Genomic DNA, 22120 nt, shown 5'->3' with positions numbered 1-22120 from the left:
GCTTATCTGTAATGTTAGGAACACTTTCATTTTTATTATCATGTAAGCCAGAAATGCAGAAATATGAGTGCCCCCAAGTATTCATAAAATGTACATCTGAAAAGTATCTAATATATTAGTGTGATGTGATCTCATACTTCCACACTAGATAATACTTTAACAGGATATCAGCAAAAATACATTTATACAGAGTTGCGTACAGCCTTATCATCCACCTGGAAAGTGAAGATCACTTTCTGTACTGTGAGCACTCTATCACTGACATGGTTATTATCAAGGTTGCATAAACATTCTTTTGTAGATTGGAGCTTGAAAAATAAACATGTCTAAGTGTGTTTCAAGGTATGAGATGTTCTACCTTGGCACCTGCCCATTCTCTGCCTATAAGCATTATTATGGATACTTCTACACTATCTGGAGATTTTGAACGGTTAGGAGTTAATAGTATTGTTGGGAGATTCCATCCATCCTTTTTCAATTGGGTGCCTCAAAAAAATGCTATGCTCACTGCCGGGTGGGCTAGGAATGCTAACAATTACAATTAACAAGGACAAAATCATTCCCTGCACCCTTCTGGGTAAAACATCAATTTTCTCTACACCTAGGCAGTCTTTTTTTTCTAGAATTGGTAAGGGCATAATCATTTCCTTCCTGAACAAAACTCTAGTAATTGCAGGGTCATCAACATCATTTCCCTTTTATAAAAGAAGATTGTATACCTACCTTCACCTGTGATTTAAGCCCATATCAGCACAATACTTGCTATATAGCTTGCTAGGTACTTGCTAGACATACCATGTCTCGACAGGAACCTGTAAAATGTATTATTATCTGTGTGGAAAAGGATACAGTTTGCTCCTCTGGGACATCTGCAAGTAACTTTGGAACCATCCATCTTTGTGAAGCTCATCAATCTACTTAGCTCATTGGATTACTTTAAGGTCAAGGCCATTGGCAAAGAACACATCTCTATATGGGATATCTGAAATATTTCCACGGTTACGTGTTTGGCTAGGAATATCTGATCATTATTACTTTGGTAGGTGCAGGTCATTGCTTATGGGACTCAATATGGACTCTACTATTCTCTACTTAATACCTACAAAGAAGTCATGGTAACTCTGAGTGCAAGGGGCATATCATTTTATATCTGGAGATCAAATAGTGTATGTTTTATTTCATACACATTAAGATTTACTTGCAAAGTGCCAATATCAGGCATTTACTTGTCATTTGACATTTTTTTCTGAACTTATCAGAAGATTTTTTAAAAAGGTGGTTATGAAATATATATTAGAGATAATTTACTTTGTACCAGGTCATTTCAAAACTAGATACAGAAGCTTATTGGCCCAAGTTCTGTTAGAACAAGTCTTTGCTCTGCTAGGACTGTTGGTTGCTTCCCTCCTTCTGGTACCATAAAAGCTAGTCCTCAGGTACAGGGCTTTCAGTTCTGTCCCAGATCTCTGAGTTCTGTGTCTGAAGTGCATGGTGTCTTCAGCAATAGGGACTTACCTTCTAGCCATGGGGGACAAGCAAGGGTAATCAAAATAGCCCATAATGTTTTGAGAGTCTTTTGGACAACTCTAACCAACAACTCAAAAGAGAGCTTCTCATGCCTGCTGGAGGTCTTTGGCTTTTTGAAGGAGGACTATCAGCCTAGAGGAGAAAATTTCATTCAAACTATATATGTATGTTTACACACTGACTTATGTATACATTATACGTATTTTTAGGTAGGTAATTAATAGTATGAATTCTTATGGCTTTTCACACTTAATGTTATTTTTGCCCTCTTCCTTTCTCCCTCTGTATTTATCTCTCTCCCCTCCCTAATTAGAGGCCCCCATTTTCCCATTTATTCTATCAGATCATTTGTACCCTGCTATTCCCCTTTATTGTTCCTCCCACCCCCACCACAATGGTTCCATTTTACTTTTTCTAGTTTCTACAGTTACTCCAAGACATGTATTCACATCTGAAGATTTGAAGCTAGGAGCCTCCGATGACAGAGAACATGTGACATATGTCTTTTTGAAACCATATATACACAAACAGCATATATTGATGTATCATATATTTATATATATATGATATATATATATGATGTTTTCAATTCTGCCCATTTGTCTACAAAGTACATGATTTCATTTTTCTTTACAGTGCAATAGTATTCTAGAGTGCATATGCACCACATTACTGCATGAACACAAGCTAAACATCAGACATGCTAATGTAGATGTGGGAAAGCCCAGGAGGCCTCAACTCTACATAAACAAACTACAGACAACTAAGGAATGCTGAAATCAGAAGAAATAGTCTTCCCCGGGGATGAGCACATCAATTGTTTATCCAATAAGAAATAGTTCTGAAAAGATACATACAAATAACATTATATATACTGAATAGAATGCATGTATATATTCAGGAATGTATATGTAGCAACAATTAATTTAAAAAATGACTATGAATTTGAAAGAGAGCAAAGAAGGCTTGGAGGGAGGAAAAGGAAGAGGGAAATGGTGTAATTGTACTATGATCTCAAAAAATAAAAGAAATATTTTTGAAAGGGTGGTATAAACAAGGCTGGAACAATGTCACTATCAATTGATATGCTAATGTGGAAGGGGAGAAATGTCATGGGGACCCATCCCTAGGCAAGGAATAACAGGCAACTAATGACTGATGAGAGAGGGAGAATTAGCCTCTCCTAGGATGATGCCCCCACCCATTAGTTATCCAATACAAAATGTCAGTCCCGAAACCATACATATGCCAACAACAAAAACCAATTTGACAGGCTGTATTAGTGTTTGTGCATACACATACATATGTGTAGATATTCATATATAAATGTGTGTATGCATGTATGTATGTATGTATATGCAACAATAATAGCCAAATAAAATGTATCAATTTGGGAGTGGGAAGATACAGAAGGAATTGGAGGAAAGGGATTTGGGAGGAGCTGGAGTGGGAAAGGGAAGGGGGAAGTGATGTAATTATATTTTAATTAAAATATATAAAAATAAATAAAATAAAAAAATCCATCCTTTCTGTTAGAAGATTTAAAATTTAAGCTACTGGGCCACAAAAGTAATAGATAATGATATAACTGATTCTTCAACATATGAAAGATTAAGATCAATTTTCCCCATCACATAAAGTGAAGACTCAGGTCAGGAGAATTGCTAAGGATTCCATAATTTCTCACCCAAGCATCAGAAACAAAAGGATGGAGATAAGATTAAGGGGTCCCATCAACACTAACCTGTGTACATGAAGATCAGGTATACTGTACTGTGAGCGAGGCTTACCCTAGCACTAACTTGAATACCAACAATATATCATATAGTGGCATTGTCTCTGTCACTGTGATATTGTGACATATTTATAAATAACACATGATAATCCTCTGTCATACATTCCAGTTCCAAGATTAGTCATCATTATGCTATCCTTAATAGTCTTTAAGAAAACTGTAATACTGGATACTCAGAAGGTTAAGGCAAGATCAATGGCCTTCCTATGCAACAGAAGTATTTCACCACTACACTGCACAACTTGATGGGATTTGATCTCAAAATAAATAATAGAAAAATAAGTACTAGAGTGGTAAAGTGGTTGTCTCATGTGTGCAGGGTCCTAGGTTTAATTCCTACTCTTCCATTCACCTGAAAAAGAAGGAAAAAGAAAAAACGGGCACAAATGTGACTTTGAATATGTAACGTGCTCATCAGGACCCTGGTTTATTACCTTGACAACCACCATTCTTGAAAATCACTTCAACTACAACTGGATACTTGCATGAATTCAAAATGCACATATCATTTCCCCCTTTTATTAAAATTACATCATTTTCCCATACAATATATCCTGATTACAGTTCCCCTCCCTCTACTCCTCCCAGCTTCCCCCTACCTCCCCTCCCATCCAGATCCACTCCCTTTTTGTCTCTCATTAGAAAAGGACAGGCTTCTAAGAGCTAACAACCAAACATGACAAACAAAATATAATAAACTAAAACAAAAACCATCATATCCAAGTTGGACAAGGCAAATCAACAAAAGGGAAAGATCCTAAGAGAAGATATAAGAATCAGAGACCTGCTGTGGGATGGTCTGTATGTCAAATTACTCTGATTGGTCAATAAATAAAACACTGATTGACCAGTGGCTAGGCAGGAAGTATAGGCGGGACTAACAGAGAGGAGAAAAGAAAGAACAGGAAGGGGAAGGGAGTCACTGCCAGCCACCGCCAGGACAAGCAGCATGTGAAGATGCCAGTAAGCCACGAGCCACGTGGCAAGGTATAGATTTATGGAAATGGATTAATTTAAGCTATAAGAACAGTTAGCAAGAAGCCTGCCACAGCCGTACAGTTTGTATGCAATATAAGTCTCTGTGTTTACTTGGTTGGGTCTGAGTGGCTGGGGGACCGGTGGGTGACAAAGATTTGTCCTGACTGTGGGCCAGGCAGGAAAACTCTAGCTACAGAGACCCATTCATTCACACACTCAGAAGTCCCATAAAAATACTAAACTGAAAGCTAGAATGTATATGCAGAGAACCTGGCACAGACCTGTGTAGGCCCTTTGCTTGCTGCTTTGGTCTCTGAGTTCATATGCTCAGCTGATTTAGTGGGCCTTGTTCTCCTGATGTCCTCCATCCCCTCTGGTTTTGCACTCTTTCTGCCTCTTCTTCCATGGGGTTCCCTGAGCGCTGATGAGTGAGATTTGATGGAGACATCCCATTTAGGACTGTGTGTTTCAAGGTCCGTCAGTCTCTGCATAATGTCTGGCTATGGGTCTCTGTTTTGTTCCCATCTGCTGCAGGAGGAAGGGTCTCTGATGATGGCTGAATATAGCAGTGATCTATGAGTACAGAAGATTATCATTAGGAGTTATTTTATTGTTACTTTTTGTTTTAGACCAGTAGTATTTAGTTTTACCTAGATCTCTGGGCTATCTAGTCTCTGGTTCTTGATCACTCAAGCAGTGTTAGGTATGGGTTCTAACTCATGGAGTGGAATTAAGTCTAATTGAACTTTTCCACAAACTTTGTGCCACCATTGCCATAGCATATTTTGCAGGCAGGACAAATAGTAAGTCAAAGGTTTTGTGACTGAGTTGGTGTTAACGTTTCTCCTTTTTGTAGCCTGCAGAGTACCTTCCTGTACCAAAGACACCAGAATATAGAGGTGAAGGTTCTATGTAGGCATCAGCTTGACCTCTTCATGTTCAATGAGTTGTGTGGGTATTGTCTTCAGCAATGGGGCCTTGTTGTCTGTTTGTGGAGAGCAACTTATCTTGGCAACCACCCTGGTTGTTTGGGGATTTCAATGAGACCCCTTTGGTCAACAACTCAATTGCATGTAACCCAGTCCCAGTACTAGAAGCTTCATTTGGTTACAAGAGATAGCCAGTTGGAACTTATCTCCCTCATTATTTGGAAACTTCATTAGGATTGCCTTCATATATTTTAGGAAGTTTCCACTGCACTAGGTTTCCATACCGTCTATCCCTTCATCATTTCATCATCTTTGGACACTTGCACAACTACTCTAAGATTAAGAGTTCTCACAATAAGAACTGATTTTTAAAAGAGAGCATACTAGGGAACATTCCATGGTCCATATCAAACTGAAGGAAATGATGATAATTACCTGGTAAACTGTTTATACTTCCACTATTACATTTAAGTAGTAAACATAACATCTTAACCCAGATACAGAAATACTAGGCTTAGCACAGTTATTAGCTACATAGTCAAGTTTTAACCATGTATGTGACAAAAATAGAGAAATATAATTTTGGAAACAGTCCTTACTTGTACGTCATAAAATAAGGTCTTAATTGTGTCTATGGCCTCCCTCAAAAATAAACTCCCAGAAATCTTACTAGAAATACTCCAGAGATAGAAACAGCATATTAGGCACCCCATTCTCACTGATCTGGATATCTGATATCAGATAGTCTGCCAGGTGGTACCTGTACTTGATCCCTCATGTAGGAATTAGCAAGGCTCCTTCAACAATATGTTCACAGGTGCTGTGCTCTCCTGAAAAGAACATGAAAAGAAGTCATGTGGAAACATACATCAGCATAAAGACAAATTCCTACCCATTCTCTTGCCCATAGCTAACATTTAGGGATACTTCATTTCTCCCTGGATACTTGGATTACTTCTGATTAAATAGCAATTCACAAGTTGTCATACTTTGCTTTTTATCTGAAATTTCAAAATTAACTATGCTTATTATTGGGCTGGCAGATCAACAGTGCCAATGAACTCTGATACAATCAACTCCTCAAAGTTCAAAGGTTCAACCTAAGTTTCCTGGCCATAAAAAGTCTATGAAGTCACATTCAATGGATTACAACAAAGGAGGGTTGAAAAGAAGGTTTAGGAGCACCATCATTGCTTACCTATGTGTGTGAGCATCAGATGCCTCTGTAACAGTGGTTCTCAACCTGTGGGTCACGACCCCTTTAGGAGTCAAAAGATCCTTTCACAGGGGTCACCTAAACCATTGGAAAACACACTGCAATTCATAACAATAGCAAAATTACAGTTATGAAGTAGCAACAAAAATAATTCTGTGGTTGGGGGTCACCACAACATGAGGAACTTCATTAAGGGGTTACAGCATTTGGAAGGTTGAGAACTGCTGCTTTATTGTAATTCAGGATTATACTGACATTACTGATATGAGGATCACAGATTGCTTTGATATAAGCATTTGCATTCTTAAAGATCTTTTTGATGCCCTGTAAGGTATTAATTTATCTATAAGAAACACAATGAACAAAAATCATTCAAGACCAGTTTCATTCTGACTTGTGCATATTAAAATCCCCCCAGGTCATGGTATCATTTCTGGATTCATCTACTCTACCAGGTATTTGCAGAGGGCCACAGGCTGAGCTCAGTAAGGGGATTCTTACTTTTTTGAGAGGATACTTGTAAAAACTCAAAAGTCAATATAAAAATCACAGAGTAAATTACATGGAACCTGTTGATGCTTCTATAACAATGAAAATTAAATTAATATAGTCTGTTACCAAGCATACAATAAAATTCAATGATTTAATGGAATGTTATGAAGATAAGAGTCTATGAAAAGTATGCATGACTGAGTTTGGCCCTATTTCACAATATACACCAGGCAAGATGATAATAGATGCCTAGAGGCAAAACACAACAATAGCAGGTTAAGGGTAAATACCTCAACTACCTAGATGTTGAAGGTTAGGTGGTCTATGCTGTGGTGTGACCATCTTATCACTTACATGGTTAAGAGCAGTGTTCAGCCAATAGTCTTCCAGGGATCACTATGTCCTCCTTCAGATAATATGTAATAAAACATGATCTGGTCCTGGTGGCACAGGCCTGGAATCATGGCAATACAGGAGGATAAGATATGAGAGGATCACAGTCAGGTGGTGGCGGTGCACACCTTTAATCCCAGCACTTGGTAAGCAGAGGCAGGGAAATCTCTGAGTTTTAGGGCAGCCTGGTCTACCAAGTGAGTTTCAGAATAGCCAGGATTGTTGCACAAAGACACCCTGTCTTGAAAAACTGAAAAAAAAAAATATGAGGATCACAAGTTCAAGGCCTGACTAGGCTACAGAGAGAGTTCAAAGCCAGCCTAGACAACACAATAAGACCCTTTTTTTGGAATAAAAAGTAAAATAAAAAAATGTGGGCTGTGGATATATGGACATCATGCTGCACACCTTTAATTCCAGCTCCTGGGAGGCAGAGGCAGACAGATCTCTGTGAGTTTGAGACCAGTATGAAGAAAAGGTGCACATAATGTGAGGAAAGACCATCCTTTCTTTGCTTGGGATCTGCAAAATATTCAAGGCTTACACCTTGGCTCAAAGTCAAGATCTACAACAAAGAACCAAGAAAGAATCAATTTACAGAGATTTAACTTTCATCTTCTCCTGTGTAAATCACGTAAACTTCTCTTCACTAGGTTTCTAAGGACCAAAATCATTTGTACCTGAATATCCATCACAAATGTGTGGTTATGAAAGTTACTGGTGACATCATCAACACTTTTGCAGGAAGAGGAGAATCTGATATCCTGCTTTGTAAAGAGGTCAACTTTCAGCACGTACCTTGAAACTATCAGTGATCCTCTTAGTTACCTCCTTTAGCTCACTTTGATATCTTGTATGAATTTTTTTTAATTATAAAAAAAGAAAAATGTGTATCTGGATCCACTTTACAAGGACTCATTCACATTCCTTTGCCCACAACTATTATTGAGGAACCATTCTACTGCACTTAGATACTTGAATGACTTGAAATTTGACCACAATTCAGAAGTGCCCATACTTTCTTGACCTGAAGACTACAAATAAAATGGTGCTTAACTTAGGCTGAGAAGTCAGTGAAAATGACAGTGAACTCTGATACAATCAATTTCTCAACATTCGCAGGTTCAACACGAATGACAGGAACTTATATGAAATCATGATCATGAGATATGCTGAAGACTCTATGACTTCTTATCCAAACATCTGCAGGACACATATGCTGTAAAGAAAAGTAGAGTTAAGGGATACCATGATCACTTATCTGTGTAGATGACAACCAGCACCCTGGGCAGTGAATCCCAATCATAATGTGACTTACCTATTGTGAGAAAGTACACTCTTGCATATCTCTTTGAGGCACTGTGAGGTTTTGACCTGTCGCTGAAAAACACATCAAGGAAACCCACTTAGATATATCTCCTATTCACTGAGTCACTTTTAGGTCCATTTGCCTTACCTGAATAGCTGCTAATACCCAGACATGGCCAAATTCTTATTCTCCTAAGAGAGAATACCCCTTAAAATGCTACCATCGATATTGCCATGGTAGACACAATGAAAATTATATAGAAATCAAAGCATACCTCTACCAGTAAGAATATTAACTTCAGGAGTGCATGAAAAGAATGCATGCCAAAAATATTGCTAACATATCTGATTCCTTTAAGATTTATAAAGTATATCTGAAAGTATTAAAGTCTTTAAGAACTTTCATGCACACACATAAGGCAAAGAAGGTAATAGAGTACTTGCTGAAAAGTCACAGCATGGCAAATCCAAGTTAGGTATACCCTTCTCATGTATCTGAATATTGAAGATCATGTGTTCTATACTGTAATATCTTCATACAATCATTTGCCTGGTCAGGATCAAGGTCAATGTTCTTTCAACAATCAGTTTGTTTGACCTAAGAGAATCTCTCAGACAATAAACAATGTGAGTAAGGCTATGTGATACAGGCATATCATTCTAGCTACTCTGAAAGATGAGGCAGGAACAACACAATTCAACTTCTACCTGGGCTACAGAGAGAGTTCAATACTATTCTGATAGTAAGAGCTTGTCTCATAAAAAAGGAGGAGGGGTAAGTGGAGGAAGAAGATGGAGGAGGAGAGGAAGAGGAGGAGGAGAAGAAGGAAAAAGAGGATAAAAGGAAGATGAATGGAGGAGAAGAGAAGGAGAGGAGGAGGGGAAGGAGGGCATAAAGAGGAGAGAAGAGGAAGAGGAGAAGCAGCAGAGGAGGAGGAGAAGAAGAGGAAGAAGATATCTACCTACTATCTTGACTACTACAGTTGTTAAAGAACACACTAATTTCATCTGGATACTTGGATGAATTTGATGAACATGTATTGTCAGGAGGTTCTATCCTTTCTTGACTGTATACCTGCAAACTATGCAAAGTTTACAACTAAGATCAAGGTAAAATAAAAAAACAGTAATGAAAAGAACCAGGCAATATAAATCCCTTAATTCTTACATGATCAGCATTAATTTTCTTGACCATATAACACAAACTTTTCTTCATTAGGATTCCTAAGGACAACATTATTTTGTACCTGAGCACCTGCTACAAGTGCACATTTACCAAAAGTGTTACAGATATCATCAATACTTACCCAAGCACAGGAAACTTCTGTTTCATTCTGTGAACAGGCCAACTTTGGCACTTGCTTTGATATTTGCAGTATGCAACTTTACGATCTTTCTCAGCTTACTATGAAAAACACATCCTAACAAAACTATTTGGTATATTTATCATTCTATCTGGAATTAAAAATCCATAAGACATACCATCATTTTTAGAACACATGCACAGAACCTGGATACTTGCAGACTTCCAAGGATAAATCATTCCAACAGAACTCCTAGTCTATTTGGGGAATATGTACTAAAATTCCATGGTGAGTGTCTCAGTGATATATCCTATGAAAGTTACAGCATCCTTATTTATCTTCTACCCTTATAAACATTAAACACACATGACCAGTCAACAAAGATACAATAAAAACTGAGGCCTACTAGTCATAGGAAACAGATGTTAGTGCTATCTGCATAGGTTACAATGACAGGGACACATGTGAGTCTCCAAATCACTGATCAAATAATTCATCTGAAAATATGATGATATGTGATGAGTGACTGGAGCAATATCTCACATCTTTACCCTAGAAAAGATCTTATAAGGAAAAACTGTCCTTTTCTAGTAGATACCTGCAACACAGCCAGCATTTACTGATGTACAAGCAGTTCTGTAGCAATGACTAGTATGAGATACACACCCAATCACTCAACACATATAGACGCATTGTACATTTTCTTACTCTAGAAAAAGTACGCATTCATAGTGTTGAGAACTGTTAAGCATGCCAATATTTCTTGGCTGAGCAGCAACAATAAAATCAAAGTGACAAGAAGGACGTAGTGTACCATATTCACCTACCTGTGTATATAAATATACGATGTTCTGTTTTGTCAGTTATTCTCAACATGGGGGTCGAATGACCCTTTCACAGGGGTTGCCTAGGACCACAGGAAAACATAGGTATTTACATTATGATTCATAATAGTGGCAAGATTACAGTTATGAAGTAGCAACTAAATAATTTTATGGATGGGGTCACCACACCATGAGGAACTGTACTAAAGGGTCACAGTATTAGGAAGGTTGAGAACCACTGCATTATGTGATGAAGGCCTACAGCAGCACTGACCTGGATACTAGACGTGTTCCTTTTGACAACACTGTCTGTCTTACTGTGATGTTCTGACCTGTGTTACAAATAAACATCATGAAAACACCATGTTGCATATGTGATCTCCAAGGTCTCTGCATCAGTTCTTGACCTGTGGAAACTTGCAGAATTCAAAGCATGAGAAATCTCCTCATAAGATCTCTTACTTCCTTGAGAGAATGCCTGCAAAGAGAACACACTACATTTCACTGTGATGAAGCCCATGAACATAACCTATACTTGTGAGTATGGTTCTGCCATTATACACATAAAAGACATTGCCTGATGGCAAACATGCAAGAATATGATGTTAGTAGGGTTGTTAGGGATGTAGTCAGGTTTTAATAATAAAAGTGTAAAACAGGGTGAAATGTAAGGCTGCCAGAAACACTTCTAATACACACATTTAAAAGTATGGTCTCTTAATGTCCCACTCCCAGATGAGCACAACAAAAAGAATTTCAGAAATACGCAAAAAGAAATGTGATGATACCACTCTTGGCACCTACTTCTCATAAACCTAGATATTGTAACACCTACCTTAACATCTAAGATCACATGGTTTGTGCTGTGGTATATACTTCACCATTACCTAAAAATTAACAAGGTTCCATCATCCCTTTTCAGGGTCACTCTACTCTTTTGAAGGGAATGTAAAAACAAAAGTCATGCAACAAATGCATGATGGCAAGAAAAGTATGCCACCATCACTAACATATACATATACATATACATATACATATACATACATATATACATATATATATGAAGATCATATATTAGTCAATGTGTTTTCAGACTCCTAAGTACTTCCCTAGATATTAGCAGTGTTCTGTTTCATGACCTTTCCTGGCTCACCATGAGGATCTGACTTGTCTCTAAAGAAACACAATGTGGAATACTCACTGGCTGATGTTTCACTTTACTAGAACCACTGCATGCTCCCTAAGTCATTTTATTATTTCAGAACCATGTATGCTATCTGGATATTTATAGACAAATCCTCATAGATAATTATTGCTCATTTCAGAAGATAGCTAAGAAAATTCTACAGTTAAATTCACATTGAAGGGCAGTAGAAAAGTTACCTGAAATCTTGAGTATGTTCCTAGCATTGTGATTATTAAATTTATGTCATTTGTCAATAAGAAGTCAATGAAATCTCAAAGTTCCTAGGCATAGTAGCAAAGTTTCATTTATAACCACCAGGCTAAAAGAAATATTTCATGCTTACATCCCAGATGATAAGTCCAGAATGATGAAGCAGGGCACATTCATTTTTTCAGTTTTCAGGAGTTCTACAAAAATGAAATGAAATTTTAAGAAAGCAGAGCAACACTGGCTAGGCACACACTCCAGTGGAATTTTGAAGGTTGGACAGTCTTTGCTGTGCTGTGATTGTTTTCTTGTTTACCTCTTTTCTGGAAAGATTATATCAATATATCTGTGGATTTTCCCTTAAGAGGAACCAAAGGAAAAAAAAAACATATGCTTCCGGATACAAGTTGCTTTACCTGGATTCTTGTCCACTTTCTATCAACAACCAAGATCATGAAGTAGGCAAGATGATCACAACCTAGAGTTCATCCTAGGCTACATTACAAGTTCCAGGTCAGCCTGGCCTGCATAGTGAGATTCTGTCTCAAAAAAAAAGAAGAAGAGGGAAGGGTTAAACTACTCTTATCATATGTCTATGTATATGAAGATTACATACCACATCTGTACTTAAATGCACTTAGCCAATGTACTATTTGACCTTTATTGCCTGACTGTAATTGCCTTATTGCCTATTGCCTTAACTGGACTCTGAAAAATACTCTGTGACAAACCTATTCATCCATGTCTTATTCTATCTGTATATCTACCAAATCCCCAGGTTAAGTCACTCCACTATCTGCATAGTCCCAGATCTCTATGGACAAAAAACATTATTTTGAGAAGATACCTGAAGAAATTCCATGGTTGATACCACAGTGATGGTCACTATACAAATATCTTGGAACATAATTTAACTAAATGTGGATAATATATTATCTATAAGCAAGGATATAAAATCTGATGTCTTCCAGTAACACTAGGGAACTATGTGTGTTCTTATGGCATTCATACCAAAATACAAGATCAGCTAGAAGAGCTTTTGAGATGTATATTTGAAAGTAAGAAGATCTCTAATGAGTGGAGGTACCATCTTCTACTTGTGACCTAGTCAAGTCCTTCACAGGATTACTACAAAAAGAACAGATAAACACTATTTAAATACATTCTCTTTGTATGTATATTGAAGATCAGATAGTCTACAGTATGTTATGATCAGTAACATACTCACCGGGTTATTAGTAAGACCTAACAATAATCTTTTTTGGAAAATGATGTTTTCTTGAAGGGAATTTGAAACAAATGATACAAATTTTATCTGAGAACATAGCTTACTCTGCCAGGACACACACTTATTCCCTTGCCCCACCATCATGGCTAATGGATACTCCAAATTTATCTGAAGAGCTAGATTAACTTGAGGAGAGTCTATTCTTCCTTGATTGAAGATCTGTTCATTATACTAAGGTAATCGATGGCTTGATAGGTTCATAAAATGACAATGAACCAGAATGCAATCAATGCCTCAACACTCACAGATTCAACACAAATCTTTGCATAATACAAAAATGTAATCAACAAGATTGTTGAGAGTTCTACCATTTCTCTCCTTTTCAAAAATGTTTTTATTGAAATAGATTTATATTATTTCCCCCTCCTTTTCTTCCCTCCAGCTCCTTCCCAGTTACCCTTTCTCTAAGCCCTCCCATGCTCTCATCCCACTCTCAAGTTGATAATCTTTTTACTTTATTACTGGTATATATATATATATGTGTGTGTGTGTGTGTGTGTGTGTGTGTGTGTGTGTGTGTGTGTGTGTATCTATCTGTATACACAGACAAACACATACACACACACACCATATACACGGTGAGTCTGCTTTTGTGGTTGGTATGCATATGGTTTCAAGTCTGAGCACTTTATATTGGACAACCAATAAGGGGCTCACCTCTGGGAGACACTAATTCTCCTTTTCTCAGTAATTATTAGTTGCCTGTAGATTTCTGTCTGGGGTGCAACCTTACAAATGTCTTTTCCTTCCACATTAGCATGTCCATCAATATTGCCACTGTTATAGTTTTGTTTATGCATCCATTACTAGAAGACACTGTTTTAGCACAGACTTCCTGGTATTCTGACTCAAATCTTTCTTCCACTCTCTTCCATGTTGTCCCCTTTGCAGTTGGACTCCCCTCAATTTGTTAATCTCTGCATTGTTTCCAGTTGTGGTTTTCTATGATGGTCTCTATTTACTGTAAAGAGAGGCTTTGTTGATGAGGAGTGGTAGTTACATTTATCTATGAGTATAAGGATAAGATTTAAAATATAGTAAGGAATTGTGCTGGTCTAACAATTAGTGGTAGTAGATTCTTTTCTAAGGTCCATGGTCTCACCAGCTCTGGGAAGATGGCTAGGTTTCCAGTACCAGGCATGATTTCCTCCTGTTGAGTGGACCTTAAGTCCAATTAGACAGCTGTTGGTTGCCACTAGCATGTGAGTGCCACTTACTGTACTTTTACACGTATCTAGTCATGATGGCCATTATTGTGGTTCATACATTTTGCAGCTAGGTAGAGCTGTTTAATTCCATCCTTCCCTCGTCAGCTTGCTTGAGTAGTATTTTCTGGAACCATGGAAGGTGGACTGCAGACTTTTAGGTCAGACCAAGTTCAAGACATCTAAATTGTGTGTCTTAAGTTTATGGAGTCTTTAGCAATAGTAGCCTGCCCTTAATCCCAGAGAGGCAACCAAGGGCTACAATGAATTGAAAAAAATGTATATATGGCTTCAAACTCACAGAAATCTTCCTGCCCCTGCTGGAGTTAAAAGCATGCACTACCATGGCAGGCAATAATCTACATTGCTTTGGGAGTCACTTGGATTACTGTGACTAACCATTTGAGAGGTTTCTCGTACCTGGTATTGGAATTTTTGTTAGTCTATGGTTCCTGTAGGGAGCACTGTCAGCTCAAGTGGTTTAACTTCCTTTAAGATTTTATACATATATACATATATGTATGTATGTATATGCACATATATATGACATGTATGTATGTACATGCATATTTGTGATATATATGTAACATACAAATTGTGTATAATTTTAGGTAATTATAGTGATTCCTTGAGACTATCACGCAATCCTGATATCTGTCCCCACTTCCTCCTTCTCTTATTGACCTCCCTTTTCCCTCCCCAGTTGGAGTCCATTCTCTGTTATTCCATTTCTCACTTCGTATCACCTGTGTCCTGTTATGCCCCTCTCAATCTCCACCCTGAATGGTTTCTCTGTATCTTACTGGTTTCTGTGGATAGCCTATGTTACTTGAATCCAAATTTTCTTATTTGAACACCTGATAAGAAGGATATAAAAAGGATTAGAGACACCATCATTGCTTACTTATGTATTTGATAATTAGTTGTATTCAGATTCGATTTAGGCACACACACATCAGCACTTACTTGGATATCAGCAATGGTCTACTTGGTGATATTTGTAGCTCACTCTAATGTCTTGACATAACTGAGAATAATATCAAAAAACCAGTTCGATATCCCCCTCTCTATATACATATATATGAAAATTCCTAAGGCCAATATATCTTTAAGTAGTCATCTACAATGCCTGCATGATCATAAAGTTTCAAGGACAAAGACATGTAAGAGAACATTTGTTTTCTTCAGAGGATAACTGTAAAACTACAGGTCAATATCCCACAGTAACAATATCTGTCCCCTGTTTATGCCTCACTTATGTTACTAAATATGTATTATGTGTTAACAAGGACATGATAAAATCTGACAATTACTAATCATATTAGAGACATGTTTCTATTTTAAATGCACACACATGGCCAAGCATGATGGCTCATGCCTGCAATCCCAGCATTTAGGAAGCTGGAAACTGCCACAAGTTTGAGTCAAGCCTGCTCTACACAATGAATTCCAGGCCAGTTTGCACTACAGAGTAATAAACTGTCCCAAAGATAACCTCCAAAGTAATAAATGAATACATGCAAAAAAGTTGTATGTGTCTGGGGGGAATATAAGAATGCTAAAAACACTCACCAAAGATATAACTAAAAATAAATATGCCTCTAGTGGGTGAATGTGGTATTATTACATACCTGAATACTAGTCAAGAGTCTCACAGGATACCTACAAAAACAAAGCAACACTGGGTTACACATTACTTCATCTGCCTGGATATTGAAGATCAGAAGGTCTGCTCTGTGTCACTTACCTGCCTACTAATAAGCTCTGCTATTGATATTTTCAGTTGTCATTGAACTTGCTTAAAGAGGATATGAAAAACAAAAGCCATGAAAATATGTTTCAGATTACAGTTCCATAGAACACAAGCCCATGCCCTTGCCCATAATTATTAAGAGACACTTTAACTCTACATAGACAGTAGATAAATTCAAGCTTTGCAATATTTTCAGGGAAGCTAATAGGCTTGGAGTTCCATAACAACAGCACACTAGTATATAACCATCCCCCTGACATTAAAGTTCAATATGAACTTTTTCTATTACATAAAAGAGTATGCTATCAGAGTCATACAGTGTCACAGCTGCTGAGGGCTCCATCATTTCTTACCTGAGCAGTAGCAACGAAAGCATAGTGCCAAGAAAGGAAAGGTACAACATGAGCACTTCCTATGTACATGCAGAGTACTTACCTGGATCCCAGCTCTGTTCTCCTTGGCATTCATTGTCTCGCTCCGATGTCTTGGCCTGTCTTTGAAAAACACATTTTGGAAAATCTATGTTGTGCAAGCCTCTTTCTACCAATACAACTAAAAATTCCCAAGGAGACTGCATCATTTCAAGAGCCAGTTACACTATCTGGAAATTTGCAGACCTACTGCAAAACCTGAAAATAGATTTCTTAATAGCCTGAGGGACTACTACCCAAAGTTCCACTGTAAAAATTACAGTTATAGGCACTAGAAAGTTATTTTGGTACTCACTTAAGCCTGTACCACTTTAAGTACTAAATACACACTGCCAGTCCTCAAAGTTATGAAACTGATGCTTAATGAGAAACAGTAAAGGAGATATTATTTGAACCACATAAACTCCAAAAGAGGGGAAAATAAAATGGTTTCCAAAATATTCATCCAAGGTACATTTTAAAATAAGTATCAATGAATCACATATGATATAATCTTTTACCTGTTTACTAATGAAGGCCAAAGAGAACACCTATAAAAATATGGCAACACCAGGTTAGGGACACATTCTGATCTAGGGGGATACTGAAGGAGTGATGATGTACAATGTAGTATAGCCCCACTATCACTTATCTGATAATACCTGGTTATTATCAGGATTCAATCAACAGTTCTTTCTGGATTATTCTATTCCCCTGAAGAGAAAAATAACATGCAAAACTATGTTTTAGAGCTCTCCACACTGCCCAAGGATGGATCTATATGGCGTTGTTTTTGATTCCCATGGTAACTTAAGAGGAAACTTACACAATAGCTAGAGAGCCCTTGATGTCTTGCAGATGAAGGAGGAGGATGTCCTCAAGTTCCTTGCCACAGGAACCCACTTATGTGGCACCAACTTCGACTTTCAGATGAGCAGTACATCTACAAAAGGAAAAGTGATGGCATCTACATCATAAATCTGGAGAGGACCTGGCAGCAATAGTCAAAGCTGCAAGCAACAGCTTCTCCCAGGTGCTCTTCAGGTGTGAAGCGAGCCGGCCGAAGTTTGCCGCTGCCACTGGAGCCACTCCAATTGTTGGCCACTTCGTGCCCGGGACATTCGCTAACCAGACCCAAGCAGCCTTCAGGAAGCCATGGCTTCTAGTGGTGACTGATACCAGGATTGGCCCCCAACCTCTCAGAGGCATCTTACGTCAACTGTCCAACATTGCGCTGTGTAACACAGACTCTCCTCTGTGACACGTGGACATTGCCATCCACGCAACAACAAGTGGGCCTGATGTGGTGGATGCTGGCCCAGGAAGTACCCTGCGTGCCTGATCTTTACTTCTACAGAGACCCTGAGGAGGCTGAGAAGGAGGAGCAGGCTGCTGCTGAGAAGGCTGGGCCAAGGAGGAATTTCAGGGCTCCTGAGGTCACTGCTGCTCAGCCAGAGGTGGCAGACTGGTCTCACTCAGCATGTGCAGGTGCCCTCTGTACCCATCTAGCAGTTCCCTGCTGAAGACTTGAGTGCCCAGCCAGCCACTGAGGACTGGTCAGCAGCGCCCATGGGCAGGCCGCTGAGGGGGTTGGAGCCACTGAGTGGTCCTGAGCTGCTCTGTAGACAACTGAGCAAAGGGGGAAACGGTGGAAGGTAAATAAAGTTCCTAAAAGCTGAAAAGAAAAGAAAAAGAAAAACAAAAACAAAAGAAACCCTTATATTTTAGAATATAACCAGAACACCAAGCTATTAGTTTGTCTACAAACATTCTTAAGGAAGAATTCAATTCTATCTTAATTCTTAGATTAATTCTAGGTCAACAACATTGTCCAGGGTGAGCATTTGTTGTGACTGGGCATCAACAGAACAACTGCTGACTAACACTTGGCTAGTAGTCATAGTAATGATAATGGATTATTATTATCAACTCAAATTTATCATTCTCAGTTCAATATAAATGTATTACTAAAATAAACTCATGGCTATTAGAACTGCTAAGACTGTCCATTTCTTTCTTTCTTTTCCTTCCTTCCTTTCTTTCTTCCTTCCTTCCTTTCTTTTTTGAGGCTGAGTGGGGTCAATCTTTATTACTAGTATTTTGATAGATCATTTTAAAATTTATTTTTATGAATTATTTTTCCCAGCCCTATTAGTTTCCTTCTCCTCAACTCCCAGTCCCTACCCCCAAGCTCCCCTCTTCCTCCACCCCCCAGTCCACTCCTCCTCTTTTCTCTTTAGAAAAGGGCAAGCCTCCCATGTATATCAGGGGCATCTCTGGGAAGAGCTAGAAACCTAGTGCAATGGAAACTCCCGGGAATCTATGAGAGTGACCCTGGCTAAGACTCCTAGCCATGGAGGATATGGAGCCTGAATCAACCATCTTCTGTAGCCAGGCAGGACTTCCAGTGCAGGGGTTGGGAGCCTAAACCAGCCACATAACCTTTGACCTACAATTTGCCCTGTCTACAAGATATGCTAGGGTAAAAAAAAAATATGCCGGCTCAGAAATTATGGGAATGGCCAACCAATGACTAGTCCTGCTTGATACACATGCTATGAGAGGGAGCCCACCCTGACACTGTCCATCATTTCTTAAGAAAACTATACTGAGAAGAAACGTTAGGGACACCATTATCACTTATTTATGCATATGGAGATCAGCTGCCCTGTTAGGGTTTTATTCCATGTGAGTACTTACCTACATATAAGAAATGTTCTACTTGAAGCCTTTTGTAGCTCACTGAGATGTGTTGGCCTGCCTCTGAGAGACATATTATGGAACATGTACTAAATGTATCAGTGTCATTTCTATAGTTATTGAAGATGAAATAATTGATACTTGGCTATGCTGACTTTCTCACTTACTTGACTATTGGCATATTTCTTTGTTGTATCACTGTGTTCTCTCGAATAGAAGTTGAAAACCAGATATTGGAAAAATGTGTTTCAGAGTATAATTTTCTCTACTAACATACTTGCTCATTCCCTTGACCATGATGATTGCTAAGAGCCACTGAAACTCTATCAGAATGTTTTAATTAATTTAAGGTTAACATTTAATATTTTCAGGAGAATCCATCCTTTCTTGATTGGACAACTGTAAAATACATCTTAGGTTCACTGCTAGCTTGGAGTTCCACAAAAATGATAATCAACTACAATAAAATCACTCAGTCTTCCTAGGTGAAACAAGTTTCCTCTATACATGAAAGCATGAACCATGGTTTCTTGAATTTTTATGGATGCAAGCAGTTCTTCCCTGAACTTCAGGAGCAAAGTCCTGTTAATTGGATGGTCACCACCATTACTTTTTCTATAAAGGATGATCAGATGTCTTTTGCTGTGATTCAGGCTTACAGAAGTGCTTAGCTCAATACCTACCACATACGTTGTTAACTACCATAGGTACTGCACTCATCATATCTTGGCAGGCATCTGAGAAACAAATTGTGGAAAATATACATTTAATATATGTCTTAGTTAAGGTTTTTATTGCTGTGAAGAGACATCATGACCACGGCAACTCTTATAAGGAAAACCTTTAATTGGGGTGGCTTGCTTACAGTTTCAGAGGTTCAGTCCATTATCAGCATGGGAAGCATGGCAGCATGCAGGCAGATGTGGTTCTAGAGAAATAGCTTACAGTCCTACATCTTGCAGGCAACAGGAAATAGACTGAGACACTGGGCTGTACCTTGATCATAGGAAACCTCAAATCCCACCCTCATACTGATATACTTCCTCCAACAAGGCCATACCCATTCTTACAAAGCCACACCTCCTAATAGTGCCACTCCCTATGAGATTATAGGGGCCAATTACATTCAAACTATCACAGTATACTTTGGTTTTAACCAGGATACTGACAAAGTTTCTTGGTCTTTTTTATCATTTTGTGAAACATAAAAATGAGTTGTGAAATCCAATGTGAAAGCCCAGGAAGAGGTGTCTTTTTCTCTGTAGGAGATATTTGCTGAAGTTCCATGGTCAATACTGTTGTGATAGGCAGTAAATCAGTTACTTAGCATATTTGAGTATCACTAAGAATGCAGAGATTACCATAACCCCTACATATATAAGTTATACAAACACATGCTTACTAGTATTGTTAGTGACAAGCTATTTTCTTAATTGAAGGTTATATGTTAAACATAAAGTTGACCTAATAGTCTCACAAACACATTTCATCAACATCATTTTAAAATATGTAGGGCTTCTAATGAGTTAATGTCAGTATCATATTATAGTACATTAGGAAATAATGGGGTAGCTGCCCAAAACAAAAAGAGATAGCTTTATTTTGGGAATCCCATTCACTCTTACCTAGAAATATAAAGGTTCACCAGTCTGTACTGGAGGAGTTTTTTTTATTAAATTCCTTGGTAGCAAGATTCCATTCATGACTACTATTATGTTTCCTGTGACCTCATAACTGTTAGAAACTTAGAAAATCCATTTGAAATGTATATGCAGGACACATCTTCTTTATCAAAGGTAAAAAAATCATAGTTACTTTGATCATCAGGAAACCTTCAAAACTCTCTGTATACTTCTAAAACTTCAACAACATAAATATTGTTATTGACCCCCATGTTCTCTTGATTATCTAATTGTAGAAAACATAGTGTCCTCTTGGTTAAAGTTCACATTACTTCATTTTTTTTTGCCTGTCAAGGCCTTTGTTCACTGATCAGGTTAATTACACCATCATTCTCTACTAAAGCCTGTGAAAACAATATAATGACAACCATAATTAGGGACACATCTTTCACAGGACAACTGAAAATCTCGTGGGCATTACCATGGTTTAAGTTATTACTTACAGGACCATCTTTAAAATTCCATATACATTCCAGGTTTACCAGAAGCTCTTATTTAGAAACAAAATGTAAAATATTTTGGTCAAAACAGTTCTTTGTCACAGACAAGTCTTTTATTATATCACCTAGAGAAGCTCATATCTAACAGGTTTGGGAAGTATCTTACATGAAGACCTATAATTTATCCAGAAAAATATTGTTTGGGACTCATAGTCTCTTAACTGGGTAATTTTAAATGTGTTAATACTACAATTACTAGATACCTATAATATTTTAGTTGGATGTCTACTATCCTCACGGTCATCCCATTTTTAGGAACATCAAAATCTCTTACCTCAGGACTTGGAAAACATCTTGTTCATTACTGTGGTTAGGGTCATCACTATCTCTTTATTGTTTACCTGAAAAAAAATCCATCGTGTCTAGAAGGTAAGTGAACAATAATCCTTTTGCCAGATTGCTGAAAATACCACAGTCATTTTT

General features: G+C 38.0%; 1 pseudogene; it reads left to right on the top strand.

The window, feature by feature from the left end:
• Positions 1-13232: 13232 nt before the first annotated feature.
• On the top strand, positions 13233-18428 carry LOC128114581 (40S ribosomal protein SA-like; annotated as a pseudogene).
• The last annotated feature ends 3692 nt before the right edge of the window (positions 18429-22120 follow it).

The sequence above is a fragment of the Peromyscus californicus genome, unplaced genomic scaffold, assembly GCF_007827085.1.
Source record: "Peromyscus californicus insignis strain IS unplaced genomic scaffold, ASM782708v3 Scaffold_10__1_contigs__length_136768540, whole genome shotgun sequence".
Classification (NCBI taxonomy): domain Eukaryota; kingdom Metazoa; phylum Chordata; class Mammalia; order Rodentia; family Cricetidae; genus Peromyscus; species Peromyscus californicus.
The sequence above is the reverse complement of the archived record's forward strand: the minus strand, read 5'-3'. Positions and strand labels throughout refer to the sequence as shown.